Source organism: Pan paniscus, chromosome 5 (genome assembly GCF_029289425.2).
Source record: "Pan paniscus chromosome 5, NHGRI_mPanPan1-v2.0_pri, whole genome shotgun sequence".
NCBI lineage: Eukaryota > Metazoa > Chordata > Mammalia > Primates > Hominidae > Pan > Pan paniscus.
Window position 1 is genome coordinate 41,203,792 of NC_073254.2, and position 18,255 is coordinate 41,222,046.

General features: G+C 43.2%; 4 non-coding genes across 4 annotated transcripts; 3 read left to right on the top strand and 1 right to left on the bottom strand.

The window, feature by feature from the left end:
* Window positions 1-9,502: 9,502 nt before the first annotated feature.
* TRNAY-GUA (transfer RNA tyrosine (anticodon GUA)) lies at window positions 9,503-9,593 on the top strand. The gene is given in 2 exon segments: window positions 9,503-9,539; window positions 9,558-9,593. It is a non-coding gene; the product is annotated as a tRNA-Tyr (tRNA).
* Window positions 9,594-12,512: 2,919 nt separating this feature from the next.
* Window positions 12,513-12,585, bottom strand: TRNAA-AGC (transfer RNA alanine (anticodon AGC)). The gene has a single exon. It is a non-coding gene; the product is annotated as a tRNA-Ala (tRNA).
* A 3,630-nt stretch (window positions 12,586-16,215) lies between these two features.
* On the top strand, window positions 16,216-16,305 carry TRNAY-GUA (transfer RNA tyrosine (anticodon GUA)). Its single transcript is given in 2 exon segments — window positions 16,216-16,252; window positions 16,270-16,305. It is a non-coding gene; the product is annotated as a tRNA-Tyr (tRNA).
* Window positions 16,306-17,766: 1,461 nt separating this feature from the next.
* Window positions 17,767-17,855, top strand: TRNAY-GUA (transfer RNA tyrosine (anticodon GUA)). Its single transcript is given in 2 exon segments — window positions 17,767-17,803; window positions 17,820-17,855. It is a non-coding gene; the product is annotated as a tRNA-Tyr (tRNA).
* The last annotated feature ends 400 nt before the right edge of the window (window positions 17,856-18,255 follow it).

An 18,255-nucleotide genomic window follows, 5' to 3' on the forward strand; every position in this document is an offset into this window, starting at 1 on the left:
ACGGAGCCACTACACTCCAGCCTGGGTGACAGAGCAAGACCCTGTCTCAAAAAAATTAAATAGGCCGGGCGCAGTGGCTCACGCTTGTAATCCCAGCACTTTGGGAGGCCTAGGCGGGCGGATCACGAGGTCAGGAGATCGAGACCATCCTGGCTAACACGGTGAAACCCCGTCTCTACTAAAAATACAAAAAAATTAGCCAGGCGTGGTGGCGGGCGCCTGTAGTCCCAGCTACTCGGTGGCTGAGGCAGGAGAATGGCGTGAACCCGGGAGGCGGAGCTTGCAGTGAGCCGAGATTGCGCCACTGCACTCCCGCCTGGGCGACAGAGCGACACTCCGCCTCAAAAAAAAAAAAAAAAAAATAAAATAAAATAAAATAAAATAAAATAAAATAAAATAAAAAAGGATAAAGCATTGTGCATTGCTTTATGCTTCTGTAAATAATTCTAGGGTTTGAGTGCTAGAAATAGCATCAAAAAATGTTAGTGGGGCCAGGCGTGGTGGCTCATGCCTGTAATCCCAGCACTTTAGGAGGCCGAAGCGGGTGGATCACCTGAGGTCAGGAGTTCGAGACTAACCTGGCCAACATAGTGAAACCCCATCTCTACTAAAAATACAAAAATTAGCAGGGTGTGGTGGTGGGTGCCTGTAATCCCAGTTACTTGGGAAACTAAGGCAGGAGAATCATTTGAACCCAGGAGGCAGAAGTTGCAGTTAGCCGAGATCGTGCCACTGCACTTTAGCCTGAACAACAAGAGCGAAACTCTGTCAAAAAAAAAAAAAAAATTAGCCTGCCGGGCATGATGGCTCATGCCTGTAATCCCAGCACTTTGAGAGGCTAAGGCAGGTGTATCACCTGAGGTCAGGAGTTCAAGACCAACATAGCAAAACCTCATCTGTACCAAAAATACAAAAATTAACTGGGTTCGGTGGCTCGCACCTCTAATCCTAGCTACTTGGGAGGCTGAGGCACAAGAATCGCTTGAACCCAGGAGGCAGAGGTTGCAGGGAACCGAAATCGCACCACTGCACTCCAGCCTGGGTGACAGAGTGAGACTCCGTCTCAAAAAAAAAAAGTTAGCCTTGTATGGATACGTGATTTTAAATATCAACTTAAAAGCAATCTAAAATGAAAATTGAAAATATTTGGGCCGTCTAATGTATTACAATATGAAATGCCAGCAACATCTATGAAATCCTTTTGCCAAAAATATTTTAAGTTGAATTGAATCAAGTTTCTAGACATACCTTCTAATTTATAGAACATAGAGGATCAAATGCAACAAAACTATGAATCAAATGGTCTTTAAAAAGTCAATGTTATAAAAATATTAAGAGACTAAAGACATTACAGTCACATGTAATGAGTGACTCTATACTGAATTCTAGTTCAAAAAAATAAATACATAAATATATTCTTGGGATAACTAGAGAAATTGGGTCATAAGCCAGTTATTAGACACAATGAAATTACTGATACTTTTCCTAGGAGTGATAATAATTTTGTGATGTGTAGAATGCTCTTACATGTAGGAGTGCTTGCTGAAGTGTTTAAATGGTAAAGTCATCACATCTGTCACTTATTTTCAAACAGCTCAGCAAAAGAAATGTACATGCTGTGTGTGTCCATACACAAGAAAGAAAGATTGATTTAAAGCGAGTATGGCAAATACTAGCAATTGTTGATTGTGGAGTGTATATATTGTTCACTGCAATATTATTTCAACTCCTTTTTGTAAATTTAAAACTTTTCATGGTAAAAACCCTAGAGGGCAAAAATAACCTCCTTCAAGAGCAACATAAAAAACATGACACAACTAAAAACTGTGATAATTGTGTCCCTTTTGTCATTTCTGAGAATCCCAAAACATTGTCTTGTATTCTTTTGTAAAGGAAGAAAGTTTAGTCAAGAGTTTATTTTAGGGACAAGCCTAAGAACATGTCCTCATTTATTATTTCTGTTTTAATCCAAAGAGCTTCTTCAGATGTCAAAAGTCATGTAAAATTTGTGTATGGATGAGATTATACAGCAAGGCAAGTTCCTAGCTAATGATTCACATTAAGGGGCTGAACATACTGGGTTTGAAAATGGCTCAGGCTGGGCGCTGTGGCTCATTCCTGTAATCATGGCACTTTGGGAAGCCAAGACCAGCCTGGCCAACATGTTGAAACCCAGTCTCTACAAAAAATACAGTAGTTAGCCAGGCGTGGTGGCAGGTGCCTGTACTCCCAGCTACTCGGGAGGCTGAGTAGGAGGATGGTTTAAGCCTAAGGAGGCAGAACTTGCAGTGAGCCATGTTCATGCCACAGCACTCCTGTAGCAGGAGGAGTCATGGACAAAATCCCTCAGACACTGGATTGGGGAAGGAAAGAGCTTTATTCAGCTGGGAGCATCGGCAGACTCGCCTACTAGAAACCGAGCTCTCCGAATAAGTAATTCCTATCCTTTTTAAGGGCTCACAACTCTAAAGGGGCTGCATGAAGTGGGGGTTATGATCGATTGAGCAAGCGAGGGGTACATGACTGGGGGCTGCCTGCATCAGTAATCAGAACGAAACAGAACAGAACAGGGAGTTTCACAATGCTTCTTCATGCAATGTCTAGAATCTATAGATACCAAAAGCGGTGAGGTCAGGGGTTGAATTTTAACTACCAGGCCCGAGATGTGGCGCTGGGCTGTCTGACTATGAATTTCACTTCTGCCTATTCTTTTAACTTCTACCTTTTCAGCAAACAAGAAATTAAATATAAGACAATATGAGGAGTGGTCTCCTCTTTCACTCCAATCTGGGAACAGAGCCAGACCATCTCAAGAAAAAAAAAGAAAAAGAAAAAACAAAGAAAGAAAAGAAAATGGCTCAGTAAATTGGATTGGGATTGTTGCGAAATTTGAGAAACTAGGTATTAAAGCATGTACAGTGGCAGCATCTTGTATGCACTATATGCTTATAAATAATTACTTAATATTGGTGAGGTTTGGCAGGGTAATGGAATATGTGTTAACTGAAAGAGGGCACCAACATCTAAAAAAGGCAAAGTTCTTACCAGCTGAGAGCTGAAAACACAGCTAATATTTAATTATTCATAGAAGGAAAATAAAATGAAGAAAAATCTCGACTGATCTATCTTCTAATGTTCTGAAATTTACAGCTCATTGCCTAAAGTAGGCCTAGTAAAGAGAATGGAGTCAATGCTCTTTTTTTTTTTTAACCAAATAACATCTATTAACATCTCAAGGAACTATTGATACTCAAGGAACTAACATTTAGCAAAAATGTATTTTAGAAAATATGGTTCTTTTCAAATGTAAATTATTAATTGTGACAGGCAAACAACCAGGAAATAACAGAAAAGACTGGAAGAACTGGTTAAAGACACATCTAATGCCATAAAAGTTCACAAGACTACTTACAGATAAATAATAGTTTATTAACAATCTTGTACTTTTAAAATTCACATTGGTAATTCTAAAATGCTTCAAGTGACATCAGAATCACCTAAGATGTCGGCATGACAATCAATTAATTAATTTATAATTAATCTAAGAAAAGTGATATACATTTTAGAGACCAGGAAGACTAAAGTGGCTTCTGAATTACTGTGTTTATGAACCAAGAACTGGATTATGAAGACTTTTATAAAATCATCTTGAGGTAGGGAAAAAACCAACATTCTGGGAGTATGATGCCCATTTTTGTGTGTGTTTACAATATTGTGATTGCTGTAATAATCAGGCAGTGAGAATACTAGCCCTTCATCTGATAAGCCTTACCCTCAGGTCCCTCTTAACTGTTTATAAAGCTGGTGATATGGTGTGATATGGTGTGGCTGTTTCCCCACCTAAATCTCATTTTGAATTGTAGTTCCCAAAATCTCCGTGTGTCATGGGAGGGACCCAGTAGGAGGTAATGAAATCATGGGGAATGTTGCCCCCACGCTATTCTCTTCATGGTAAGTTCTCACCAGATCTAACGGTTTTTATAAGGGGCTTCCCCCTTCACTTGGTTCTCAGTCTCTCTCCTGCTGCCCTGTGAAAAGTAGGCACCCTTCTAGGGGCATGCATTATCACGTGAAAGTATACCAATGTTAAATGCAGAAACAATAGACTCTAAGGAGACTTCAGAAAGGAAAAACAGTAATATAAAAGAGGTCAGAAAACGGATACCTCTCATTGACACCTATTAGACAAGTACAGGACGAGATCTTGACAGGGAGTGGAAGGATATCCTGCCCTATCTCATTAGGGTTACTCTGTGAGGCAAGACCAGGAGTGGGGATAGGTCTGGAACAGCCATGTTGTAATAAGCTTTCCAAGAAAACGTCACTACATTATTTTGGAGGACAGTATGAAAGGTAATGTAGCTGGGAGAATTGGGGATAATCAAAAAACAGGCTATCTCACTCAGCTTTCTTCCTATTTATTTATTTATGACACAGGGTCTCCCTCTGTTGCCCAGGCTGGAGTACAGTGGCGCGATCTCGGCTCACTGCAGCCTCGACTTCCCAGTGAGGCAGGAAAATAGGGCCTGGAGTCAAGGAACATAAGGCCAACTCACACTTCAGCTATAACAGGAAATATCCTCTCCATAGGGCATACACGGAGTAAATTACTTTGTAACTTTACTTCATCCTCTTCATTTACATAGGGCGTACCCCAAGTAGATGATATTTAAACTCACAAAAACTCTGTCAACGGGGCCTTTGAGCTCCTATGCTCAGCCCCACTCCCACACTGTGGAGTATACTTTCATTTTCAATAAAACCCTTCATTCTTTCCTTGCTCTGTTTGTGCGTTTTGTCCAGTTCTTTGTTCAAGACGCCAAGAACCTGGACACCCTCCACCATTAACACCATTAACACCAGGCTCTAGTGATCCTCCCATCTCAGCCTCCTGAGTAGCTGGAGCTGTAGGCACGTGCCACCACGCCCAGCTAACTTTTGTATTTTTTGTAGAGACGGGGTTTTGCCATATTCCCCAGTGGTGGCTCACGCCTGTAATCCCAGCACTTTGGGAGGCTGAGGCGGGTTGATCACGAGGTCAGGAGTTTGAGACCAGCCTGGCCAACATGGTGAAACCCTGTCTCTACTAAAAATACAAAAATTAGCTGGGCGCGGTGGCGGGCGCTTGTAATCCCAGCTACTAGGGAGGCTGAGGCAGAAGAATTGCTTGAACCTGGGAGGCGGAGGTTGCAGTGAGCCAAGATCGGGCCACTGCACCACTCCAGTCTGGGTGACTGAGCAAGACTCCGTCTCAGGGGGGAAAAAAAAGTGATTCTGATCAATCGCTTCTTCAAAATTCCTAACTAAGCATGGGCAACATAGTGAGACCTATGACTCAACATACTGAGTCTCTACAAAAATACAAAAACAAAATAAGCCAGCCCATTAGCTGGGCATGATGATATGTGCCTTAATCCCAGCTGCTCAGGTGGCTGAGGGGAGAGGATCCCTTGAGCCTAGGAGTTCAAGACTTTAGTGAGCTTTGATCCCACCGCTGCACCCCAGCCTGGACCACTGCACCCCAGCATCAACAACAGAGTGTGACCCTGTCTCGAAAAAAAAAAAAATCCTCTGTAAGGACTATAACTCCATCTAGGAGGCTTTCCTTAATTAATCTCAACCAAATCTGATCTCTTACATAGTCTAAATTCTTGTGTACTTAGCTTTTTTTGTGGTACTGTTTGGGACTTGTTTTAGTGATTACATTATTACTCGTATGCTTCCTATGGTGTTATTCTTGAATTTTTTATACTCTAATTTCACCAAAGATAAGGCCCAGCTAAAAGGCTTTCAAAGTACCCTCTGTGGGTTCCCCTGTTTGAGCCTGTGGGAGTAAGGCAGTGGACAGCACACTCTGAGAACTGTGCGTTACAAATTCTATTTCATTTGATATTCACAACTATCCCCTTAGGATCTGTATTACCTTCATTATCATCATCTCCATTTTGTATAAGGCATGAGGAAGTTAGGGAAGTCATACTACTAGTGAGACATAGATTCAAAGGTGGACTAAGTGGCTCCAATACCTCTCTGTGTTCTTTCCATTACATCATACATACCAGTAAATAGCCTGTCCATGTTGCTGTAACTTCTACTACCAAAATTCATTATTTACTTTTAAATTGTGTTCAAAAGGGTCTACGTATACAATTAGTTCAATACATATTTACTCTTTTTAGGAAGTATTACAGTACAGTTACTGTTGAAACACATGCCACAGAAATTGGTTCTTCACTCACTCCCGAAGGACCCAAGCAGCCTCCACTTGGGGTTCTTCCGGCGTTATCTGGCGCTGCTGCACCACGTCCTCCCCTACACGTGGAGGTCGGTGGTGCGATTTCCTCACCCTCAAGGGACTCAAGGGACCACGCGCTCGCAAAGAACCCAGGGCCTCTTCCATCAGCTCGCAGCAGGTACGCAGTAAACCTTTACCGAATGAATGAATGGAAATCAAATCTGCGAATTAACTGCATGTTAGTTTGCCACATGGGCTGCATTTTAAAATTTTATTTATTTATTTACTTATTTTTATTTTTTTTTTTGAGACGGAGTCTCGCTCTGTCGCCCAGGCTGGAGTGCAGCGGCGCAATCTCGGCTCACTGCAAGCCCCGCCTCCCAGGTTCGCGCCATTTTCCTGTCTCAGCCTCCCGAGTAGCTAGGACTACAGGCGCCCGCCACCATGCCCGGCTGTATTTTTAGTAGAGACGGGGTTTCACCATGTTAGCCGGGATGGTCTCGATCTCCTGACCTCGTGATCCGCCAACCTCGGCCTCCCAAAGTGCTGGGATTACAGGCGTGAGCCACCGCGCCCGGCGGGAACTTCTTTTAATGGTGCCAATCTTATGGACCTCAGACACCTCTCAGTGAGAACTTGCTGGCATTTTGTGTGGAGAACAGAACCGAGGGGACCAATCTGGACAAGGGGAGCCAATTAGAAAACTGCAGGCCCAGGATTATCTTATTTTCATTCTCTAGAGCAGAGTTTCAATAGAGCGCTATTGACATTTTGGACTAGATATTATAATTCTTTGTTGCGGGGGCTGTTCTATGCATTACAGGATGTTTACTAGCATTCCTGTTCTTTACCTACTACATTCCTCAGTTACAACAATTTACCTACTATATTCCTCAGTCACAACAATTAAAAATGTCTTCTTACATTGTCAGATGACCCTTGTGAAGGCAAAATTGCTCCATTAGAGAAATTACTGCTCCACGAGTATGTACCATTGTTTTGGCTTACTATTTATTTTTGAGACAGGGTCTGGCTCTGTCGCTCAGGCTGCAGTGCAGTGACACAATCATAGCTCACTGTGGCCTCAGACTCTTGGGCTCATGGGATCCTCCCTCCTCAGCCAGTCCCAGTAGCTGGGACTACAGGCCCCCGACCACTACGACCCGCTAATTTTTGTATTTTTTGTAGAAACAGGGTTTCACCATGTTGGCCATGGCTGATCTCGAACTCCTGGTCTCAAGAGACTTAGCTGCCTCAGGCTCCCAAACTGCTGAGATTACAGGCCTGAGCCACCAAGCCCGGCCTAGTTTACTATTTATTTATTAGGGTAGTTTTTCAGCTTTGTAAGGGAACGTCGTGATGTGGTGATGCAAATGAACTTCATCTGATATTTAGTTATTTTCCGTCCTGTAGAAACAGTAACAGTTTTATTGTCCTGTAAGGCAGTTTCCAGTTCTCTACCTCACTTAGCAGTGTTAATTTACAGCATTGCTTCTTTCAGTGACTATCAATAAATTCTTCGATCCAGTTTTACCAGTTTTACCATCTTGATGATTCCCTCATTAGTGAATTAAACCTTTGACAAGTGTTTATTTCATATTCGTATACGAATCATGCATTTAGCCGTTTGAAAAGTGTATTTTGACCAAATGTATAAAAGTAAATACATCTGTGAAATAGGATAACTTATTCAGGCAATTGAGGTTGGAGAGGAGATAAAACATTACATTTAATTCATCGAGACTCGCCCCACTCAAATAAATGTTTCATGGACTTGAGGAGATTAATGGCCAAGTTAAATGTACTTTCAATTTTTGTTCAGAAAAAAAAAAAAAAAAATCTGTGTGCCATAAAGGAGTGAACATTGGGCTCAATGGCCTACTTGCACAAGAAGGATCATTTGCCCTGTGCATGTTTCATTATATGACAAGGTAATTATCTTTAATGGAACATGAAAAAGAATGAAACAGATTTTTTTTTTTCTCTTTTCTTTTTTTTTTTTTTTTTTTTGAGACGGAGTCTTGCTCTGTGGAGTGGCTGGAGTGCGGTGGCAACATATCTGCTCACTGCAACCTCTGCCTCCTAGGTTGCAGTGATTCTCCTGCCTCGGCCTCCCGAGTAGCTGGGATTACAGGCGCCCACCACCACCACGCCGGGCTGATTTTTGTAGTTTTAACAGAGACAGGGGTGTCACCATTTTGGCCAGGTTGGTCTCGAACTCCTGACCTCAAGTGATCTCCCCGTCTCGGCCTGCTGAAGTCCTGGGATTACAGAGGTAAGTCACCGCGCCGGGCCATAATGAAACAGATTTCGGATGCCAGATTCCACCACAAGTGGATTTTTTCATTAACAAGGGAGGATAATAGCTATTCTGAGCTTCAGAGTCATAGAAAGCTAGACAAGAATCTTACACTTTGCAAAACTAATATTTGAAATGATATTACCTTGTGTTAAAGTTCATCATTTAAAAATGTATCATTTTAGCACACCCATAGATAGGTTTTTGCTGAGTTAAGAATTAATGTGATGGCCAGCTGCTGTGGGCTCACGCCTATGATCCTAGGGCTTTAGAAGGCCAAAGCCGGCGGATCACTTGAGGCCAAGAGTTCGAGACCAGCCTGGCCAACATGGCAAAAATCACATCTCTACTAAGAATATAAAAATTAGGCGGGCGTGGTGGCTTGCGTTTGTAATCCCAGCTGCTCGAAGGCTGAGGCGGGAGAACGGGAGAATCGCTTGAACCTGGGAAGCGGAGGTTGCAGTGAGCCGATATCGCGCCACTGCACTCCAGCCCGGGCGACAGAGCGAGACTCTGTCTCAAAAAAAAAAAAAAAATTATTATTATTATTATTATGCTTTCGAAGTTGCATTATTTTGCCTGCTCTTCCTTCTCTTCCTCCTGTCAGTTATCTCAATAAAATCTCATTAAAATTGCATTGTTAAAGTGTTTCAAATTCTATTTTTAGGTAGAGGTTAAAATTGGTTATATAATGCATTCATCACAACAAAAGATGGTCATTGCTAAATTCTTATCAGTTCCTTGTGCCTCCTTAACATTTTATGTTTCTTTTTGTAAACTAGTGAGGGTGGTGCTCCCGTTTTCTCCCTGTTTCAGAGAAAAGGGCCTCTGAATATCAGTCAGTTCCGAAGGGGTAGTGGATGTCAAAAGAACATCAACGACGCAGGTAAACAGGACGACAAGCATCCACGATTGCCCAACCTTCCGCAGAGATGGCATCCCCAGCGGGAAGTGGAGATTGTGTGAATCCTTCGATAGCTCAGTTGGTAGAGCGGAGGACTGTAGTTGGCTGTGTCATTAGACATCCTTAGGTCGCTGGTTCGAATCCGGCTCGAAGGAGTTCACAATTTTTTTTTTTTTTTTTTGCGTAAGTTTTAAAATTCATTCTCAGAAATGCGTATTTCACTTATACATATCCTCGATGAGAATCTATTTAAAACTATTCTGGATGTGCAGTGAATCTCTTTAATTTTTTATTATTCTCCGTAACAATTTTTAACACGCGCCATCAAGACTTCATCCCTATAATTCGTATAATCCAACCCTCTTAGAAGCCCTGGGCACTGAGGAAGTGAATCAGACACTGGTCCACTGGGCTAGAGATCCACAGAGGCGTCTCCACCCCTCAACCCCGGATCCACAGCCGGGGGAAAGGGGCGGCTGGTGGGAATTACTCGGAGCAACTGGTAATTGGTGGGGCACGCGCGTCCCCTGGTGTTCAGAGTTCTGAATCGTTGCGAGTCAGTTACAAGCTGAACCACTAGCGTCTGAACCCTACACATCTGAAGCCGGGATGAAATTCAGGGGTTCTATTCCCCCTTCTCCTTTTAATTGTCATGGTGGTGTCTTTCGACCCTAGCTGAGAATATGTGGTCGATATTAGAATCACCTGGGGAGATTTTACAAAGCATCTATGCTTGGGTTTCTTTGGAGGTAAGATTCAGGTATTGTAGTTTCAAAAGCTCACCAGGTGACTTTCCTGTACTGCAAGTTTTGAAAAACACTGGTAGAAGAGAATCATTTTAGGAGAAAATAGTACATAAGGGAAAAAATGGACAGGATTTCCTACCCACATAGGGAATTAGCTCACAAAGTAGAGATCTGGCATAACAGTGGTACATATTTGCTAATTTTGTGTCAATCTAATTACAATATATTAATCCCATTGTACCCTTTTGTGTCTCAAAAATGTGATCCCAGATACCTATGGAAGAGTTCTTAATGACAAATATCTTTGTCTAGATCAAAGTAAGGAAGCGTTTTCTGAGGATTTTGTGCCTGGTAATTTCTTGTATGTTCCTTCCCATGTTTCCAAACTTTTATTCTTTATGAAAATAATTCTCAAACTTGGATATCAGAACCACCTGGAAAACTAACAAAAAACACAGAAGCCCAGGCTTATTGAATTAGGGTGGTGGTTGGAGAGCCCTGCCCAAAACGCATTGGAAGCCACTCCTATTAAGGGCTGGAGATGGATCTAAACTGATAGCTCCCCCATGAACTTGCTTTTTGAAAGCTGGTTGGGGGCAAAAGAAAAATGGCCTTTTGTTTGTGGTTTTTTGAGACGGAGTCTCGCTCTGTCGCCCAGCCTGGAGTGCAGTGGCTCCATCTCAGCTCACTGCAACCTCCACCTTCCGGATTCGAGAGATTCTCCCGCCTCAGTCTCCCGAGTAGCTAGGATTACAGGCGTCCGCCACCACGCCGGGCTAATTTTTGTGTTTGTGGTAGAAACGGGGTTTCACCGTGTTGGCCAGGCTGGTCTGGAACTCCTGACTTCAGTTGATCCACCAACCTCGGCCTCCCAAAGTGCTGGAATTTCAGGCGCAAGCCACCGCACCCAGCCAGAAAACAAAACAAAACAAAACAAAACAAATAGGTATTTTCAAAGGTAATGTTTGGGGCTTGAATGCAACATTTGTTAAATAGTCCTGGACTAAGCTTCTTGCCAAGGCACAATAGATTTCAGTCCAGATAGATTCTCTGTCACAATTCTCCTCCCATGTGCCAGCACCAGTAACAGCAGCAGACCCCCCCACCCCACCCTCCGGCAAGATATAGCAAGATGACTTCAGAAGAGGAAGAGAGAAAGTCAAAACAAAACAAAACAAAAACCCTCAAACATACCTACATACCCTTTGGCTCTCCATCATTTTATTTTTATATGTTTTATTTATTTTTTTCGAGACGGAGTTTCGCTCTTGTTGCCCAGGCTGGAGTGCAGTGGCCCGATCTCGGTTCACTGCAACCTCCGCCTTCCGGTTTCAAGCCATTCTCCTGCCTCAGCCTCCGGAGTAGCTGGGATTACAGGCATGAGCAACCACGTCGGGCCAATTTTTGTGTTTTTAGTAAAGACGGGGTTTCACCATGTTGGCCAGGCTGGTCTCGAACTCCTGACCTCGTGATCAGCCAGCCTCGGCCTCCCAAAGTGCTCGGATTACAGACGGGAACCATCACGCCTGGCCCATCCACCATCTTATTGAGATAATGGGAGTGCCTTTGTTACAATTGTAACAACTTAAGGTGGTCCTCAATAGGTCGGACATGTAGGAAATAGATTCCAAGAATAAAAATGTAATTTTAAAAATCTTTTAAAATTTGTGATACAGGGCCAGGCGCGGTGGCCCACGCCTGTAATCCCAGCACTTTGGGAGGCCGAGTCGGGTGGATCAGTAGAGGTTAGGAGTTCGAGACCAGCCTGGCCAACATGGTGAAAGCCCGTCTCTACTAAAAATGTGCCGGTGTGGTGGCGCACAGCTGTAATCCCGGCTACTCCAGAGGCTGAGGCACAAGAATCGCTTGAACCCGGGAGCCGGAGGTTGCAGTGAGCCGAGATCCTGCCACTGCACTCCAGACTGGGCGACGGAGTAAGTCTGTCTCAAAAAAAAAAAAAAAAAAAAAAGGAAAAGAAAAAAATTTGTAATACGTCCTCAGTCTGCTGTGATAAAAATGTAATACATAAACGATCGAAGTGTATAATAGATTTGCCAATGCACCTGGCAGAGGCCAACACTCAGAACTGAAAATAGTGAGAGAAATTCGAAGAACCCAGCTCTGTCTTCGATAGAACAATCTGAGGACTAGGGAACCACCGAGTAGATGGGTTTTCATGGGTGGTGAAAGAATCTTGAGCTTGAAGGAAAGACCACCCCCATTATGATACGGGAGTGTGTTGATAGCTGCTTATGTGTCAGCAAGATATTCATGGAAAGATAGGAGTAAAGGCCAAAGGGTAAGGTGGGAGAGGAAACCACATAAAACTGGAGAATGCGGGCATCGATCCCGCTACCTCTCGCATGCTAAGCGAGCGCTCTACCATTTGAGCTAATTCCCCTTGCGGGAAAGCGTCTTTTATATCCTTTACCCTCTTTGATATCTGGAAGTAATTCAGGACTCGCGCTATTTCAATTGACTTTCGTCACTAGCCAATAGGAAAAAAATGAAGAACTGTGTACAATGGTGACTAAAGAGCCTCAGCATGACTTCCGCCCCTCAGCGCCATCTATAACCTGTTTTACCATGTCGGATCCCGTCTGGAGAAGCCCACCGAGTGCAGGTGAACCAGGGAGGCGAAGTCCATAGAAACAGCTGTTTTGGGGATCCGGGAAGAGTTTAACACTGGAATCACATCTGCGGAAACCGGGAACTGGAAGCAAATTGAGGATGCGGCCAGAAGGGAAAATCAAGTTTTTCAAGCAATGAGGTTCGGCCTTGGCCTAACCAATAGTTTCTACCACTCTCCGCACCCCTAAAATTTCCATCTATTCATCTGGTTCCAGAAACAGATTATCCAGCGTCTTTGTAGATCTACGAATATCCCTTAAAGTCGGGTGCGGTGGTTCACGCCTGTAATCCCAGCATTTTGGGAGGCCGAGGCGGGTGGATCACTTGAGATTAGGAGTTCGAAACCAGCCTGCCAATATGGTGAAACCCCTGTCTCCACTAAAAATACAAAAAATTAGCCGGGCGTGGTGGCGCACACCTGTAATCCCAGCTGCTCGGCAGGCTGAAGCAGGAGAATCGCTTGAACCCAGGAGGCAGAGGTCGCAATGAGCTGAGTTCGCGCCACTGCACTCCAGCCTGGGCGACCGAGTAAGACTCCCTCTCAAAAAAGAAAAAAAAAAAAAAAAATCCGCTTTTTGTCTGGCTTTGTCGCTGCCGGAGGACCTTGTGGCCACAAGGGGGCGTGCGTCCCATTTGATTTCTTTATTCTGGTTTCTGTAGTCCTGATTTCGATCCAGGGGTGTACAAATTATTTTTCTAAGGTAAATATTAGCAAGAGAAGCGAATATACTTATGGCTGCAGACTTAGAGGCAGAGTCTTTGCACAAAGACAAATGCTTTAGTTGCCACTTTTTCTTCTGGGCCTATTGAGTACCAGGTACTGTGCCAGGTGCTAGGTGCTAGGTACTGTTCAGCAGAAGCTAGTTGGGAAAAGGAGGATCCGTTGGGCATTACTAGAGTCCCATCACTCTCAGAAAAGCCATACGAAAGCCGTCACCCAACATCTGCACCTTCAACTGCTTCTTTTCCAGAAATTCCATCATTAGAAACTTCCTCTTTTTATTTTCTAGTCTCTATGAAATTGGGACAAGATACTAAAAATCGAAAGTGGAGAAGACAAAATATCTTATTTAAGAAAGTAACTTTGCTTCGCAGGGCATAGTAGGTCTTTTAAACACCTTAAGACAACCTTTAATACTTGCTTTTCTCTTTTGCTTTTTCATTGCAATCAGGGCTGACAAAAAGTGGATAACTCTGTTGGAAGAAGACCTCCCAATTTCCTGCCCCCACCATTTTAGACAAGAGAGTTAAAAACTCAGATATTAGCCAGGCGCAGTGGCTCACTCCTGTAATGCCAGCACTTTGGGAGGCTGAGGCGGCTGGATCACTTGAGGTCAGGAGTTCAAGACCAGCTTGACCAACATGGCAAAACCCTGTCTCTACTAAAAATACAAAAATCAGCCGTGGGCGGTGGCGGGTGACTGTAATCTTGGCTACTTGGGAGGCTGAGACCGGAGAATCGCTTGAACCTGGGAGGCAGGGGTTGCAGTGAGCAGAGATTGCACCACTGCTCTCCAGCCTGGGCGACACAGCGAGACTCTCTCAACAAACAAACAAAAAACCAACTCAGATGTTCTAAGCAAGTGTAGAAACCCACCATTCATCTCAGAACTTGGCTCAAAGTCAGCCTTGCTTTGAGGCTCACACCACCTAGGTGCTTTCTCCTTCTTCAACCCTGGACAGAATTTACCCAGCCAGTTTGGCCTCCCCTTACTCTTTTCTGGTTATTTTCTATGACTCTATTAGGCGCGCAGGTGTGGAAATGAGGTGAAAGAAAATTAGCCCAATCCCATAGTTCAGATCCATGGGTTGTGTATTGGCATGACTGTAAACTGGGAGCAATTGGTTTGCCTAGGGCTTTTGAATTGGGAGTTCTGGTTTCTAGCAACATTGGATTAGGTATCAAATTTTACAACTTCTTAGCTTCCACAGAAGTAAATTAAGGTCAAGAAACCCCATCTCTACAAAAAGTACAAAAATTAGCTGGGCTTGGTAGCATGTGCCTGTAGTAGTCCCAGCTACTAGAGAATCTGAGGTGGGAGGATCACCTCAGGAGGGTGAAGCTGTGGAACTGTGATCATGCCTCTGCACTCCAGCCTGGGTGACAGAGTGACAGACTGAGACCCTTTCTCAAAAAAAAAAAAAAAAAAAATCTTAAATTTCACATGGAAGTTTTAACAGTTGTTAGCAGTTGTTAAACTATTGACTCTCAACTCCAAACCCACTGCTATGGACTGAATTGTGTTTCCTTAAAATTCTGTGTTGAATCCCTAATCCTTAAAGTGACTTAGTTGGAGTAAGGAAGTAGTTAAGGTTAAATAAGGTCATAGGGATGCACCTTGATCCCTAAGATTAGTTTCCTTATGAGAGGAGACAGAGTACTCAAACCATGTGAAGACACAGCAATAAGGTGTCCATCTGCAAGCCAGGAAGTGAGCCCTTACCAAGAACCAAATCAGTTGGCAACTTAATCTTGGACTTCCCAGCCTCCAGAACTGTGAGAAAATAAATTTTTGTTGTTTTAAGCCATCCAGTCTGTGGTATTTTTGTCATAGCAGCCTGCTATAGTTTGAATGTCTGTGTCCTTCCAAAATTCATTATACTGAAATCTAAGACCCAATATGATAGTATTAAGAGGTGGGGACTTTAGGAAGTCATTTGGCCATCAGAGCTTGGCCATTTTTTTTTTGTGGGGGGCCTTCTCTTTCTTCTGCCATATGAGAACACAGTGTTTCTTCCTTTTGCCCTCCATTTCTTCTGCCATGTGAGGACACAAACATAAGTGCTATATTGGAAGGAGAAAGCAGGTCTCACCAGACACTGAATCTATGAGACTGAATCTGCTGGTACCTTGATCTTGGACTTCCCAGTCTCCAGAACTGTGAGCAATAAATTTCTACTTTTTTTTTTGAGATGGAGTCTTGCTCTGTCACCCAGGCTGGAGTGCAGTGGTGCAATCTCGGCTCACTGCAGCCTCTGCCGCCCGGTGTCTCCTGCCTTAGCCTGCCCAGTAGCTGGGACTATAGACGTGAGCCACCATGCCCAGCTAATTTTTGTGTTTTTAGTAGAGATGGGTTTTCACCATGTTGGCCAGGCTGGTTTTGAACTTCTGACCTCAAGTTATCCACCCACCTTGGCCTCCTAAAGTGCTAGGCCACAGCACCTGGCCTATACTCTTTATAAATTACCCTGTCTCAGGTATTTTGATACGCAGCACAAATGGATTCATTATACAGAATATGTCCAGTGTCTGAAAAAACTGCTTTAAAGCCGATTGTAGTTTTAAAAATGAGTATCAATATAATTAAAACTGAGTCTCCTTAATGCAACAAGACTTGAAAACCCAGAAACTTTCAGGACACATTATTTTAGGAATTCTAGAAGGTGAAAGACTAGGGGTCCTTCGATAGCTCAGTTGGTAGAGCGGAGGACTGTAGGTTCATTAAACTAAGGCATCCTTAGGTCGCTGGTTCGAATCCGGCTTGAAGGACGAAAGTTTTGAACTACGGGCTAATAATTCCAGAAAGGGCTAATAATTCCAGAAATAACGAACTTTACGAAAATCAGGATCTAGACAGGAAGATGTATTAGACTGCTGTTTAATCCCTTCTTTAATCCCCTTTGTGATACAGGAAGTAGGACTCTGTTAATCACATTGCAGTTCCACCACTTGACCCTATGGGTAAGCCTTGCCAAAAGGGTGGTTAGAGACTCCAAGGCTGAAGGTGGGAAAGTGAACTTGTTTTCTTTCTGGGCCTTCCTGTTTCTCTAGGTGTCACCCCAGTAATCCTAACAGAGACAACAATTTTGTAGCAGCCCCGTCTTGAAATTTCACTTCTTATTGGCATCCCTGTAGCTTTTCCGCCTGGTGTCTAAGGCACAGATAGGACACACAATAATGTCAGGAGAGACTGTCCACATCCTGGGATCCCTCCTCTCTAGCTGCTAGCTCTCTATTAGGTTAGAAACATTGAAAGTTAGCATATACTATTTTCTTAGTTACTCATGCAAGGGACTTAATTACAGAGTTCAATATCAACTGTATGCTATTAATATTTCTGACAAGAGGCACTGGCAGTTGCCATTTGAAGAAAAATTTGGGATTTTTCCTTTTAAAGCCTTTTCTTGCGAGATAGTTTTAACATATTCCCCATTTCTGCCTTAGGTATAAGGAAGCTGAGCAGACAACAATCTACACAGAACCTCCCTTTATGTTGGACAATTTGCTTTGAAAAACGAATATTTGTATTTCCACGTAAAGTTTTCAAGAATTTTTGCTTCATTTTAACTGCTCCACCATGATTATGTAATATACACTCAAATTTACACATACACGCACAGATGACACTTCCACGTTTCATCACTACAGTTGTGAATACACACAATTTATCATTCGACTTTCAGAAAGGAGAACTGCAATGATACCAGAATGCTTTGTTCACAGCCCTGGGATCCTCATCAACCCGGTTGTCTGTATTTATCAAGCAAATACATTTTATCAAGCAAATACAAAAGCCATAGCATTTATCAAGCAAATCCAGACACTTTTAAGACAGAAAGGAGGAGTTAATCAGACAAAACAGCAGGACAGAGGGCGTAATCTGGGAGATTGTGTATATCTAGGGGAGGAGGACGGGGGATTCCAGTAAGGTTTTTGGTTTGAGCTATACATAAATATCCTAATGTTTTCAATATAAAACCCAATGCCTTTTACATATTTACAAACCCATGAAGCCAATTACCTAGAACATTACACAGAATACTTCCGGTGTATGAGAATACTGCTTTAAAGCCGATCGTAGTTTAAAAAATGAGCATTAATATAATTAATTAAAACCAAATCTCCTAAATGGAACAAGACTTAAAAACCCAGAAACTTCCAGGACGCACATTATTTTGGGGATTCTAGAGAACGCAGAACTACGTGTCTAAAAAGGACAGCGTTACGTGTCCTTCGATAGCTCAGTTGGTAGAGCGGAGGACTGTAGGTTCATTAAGCAAGGTATCCTTAGGTCGCTGGTTCAAATCCGGCTCGGAGGACGGTAGTTTTGACCTATCAAGCTAATAATTCCAGACAATACGGTCTTTACAAAAATAAGAATCCCGACAAAAAAATGTATTAGACAGCTCTTTATGCTCAAACACGCGCAAGTGAACCATTTTTGGTTACATGAGTAAAAAATTTTAGGAATAAACTAGAAATGTGGTAGCTTCACCGAAGGGCACCTGCGTAGATGAAAAGCAGCGTTTCCAGGAAGTCTGAGGCTTCACTTTTTCCTTGTGAAATTTGTACCTCGCAACACTCTTCACCTCCACTCCCTCCCTGAGTCTCCTGCTGGCTGGCTCTTGGTTTCTCGATGCCATTCTTATTTCCGGCTACTGATGGTCAAATGCAGTTTTTATTCCCACTTCCCCTCTCCATCCCCGACCCGAGCTGACG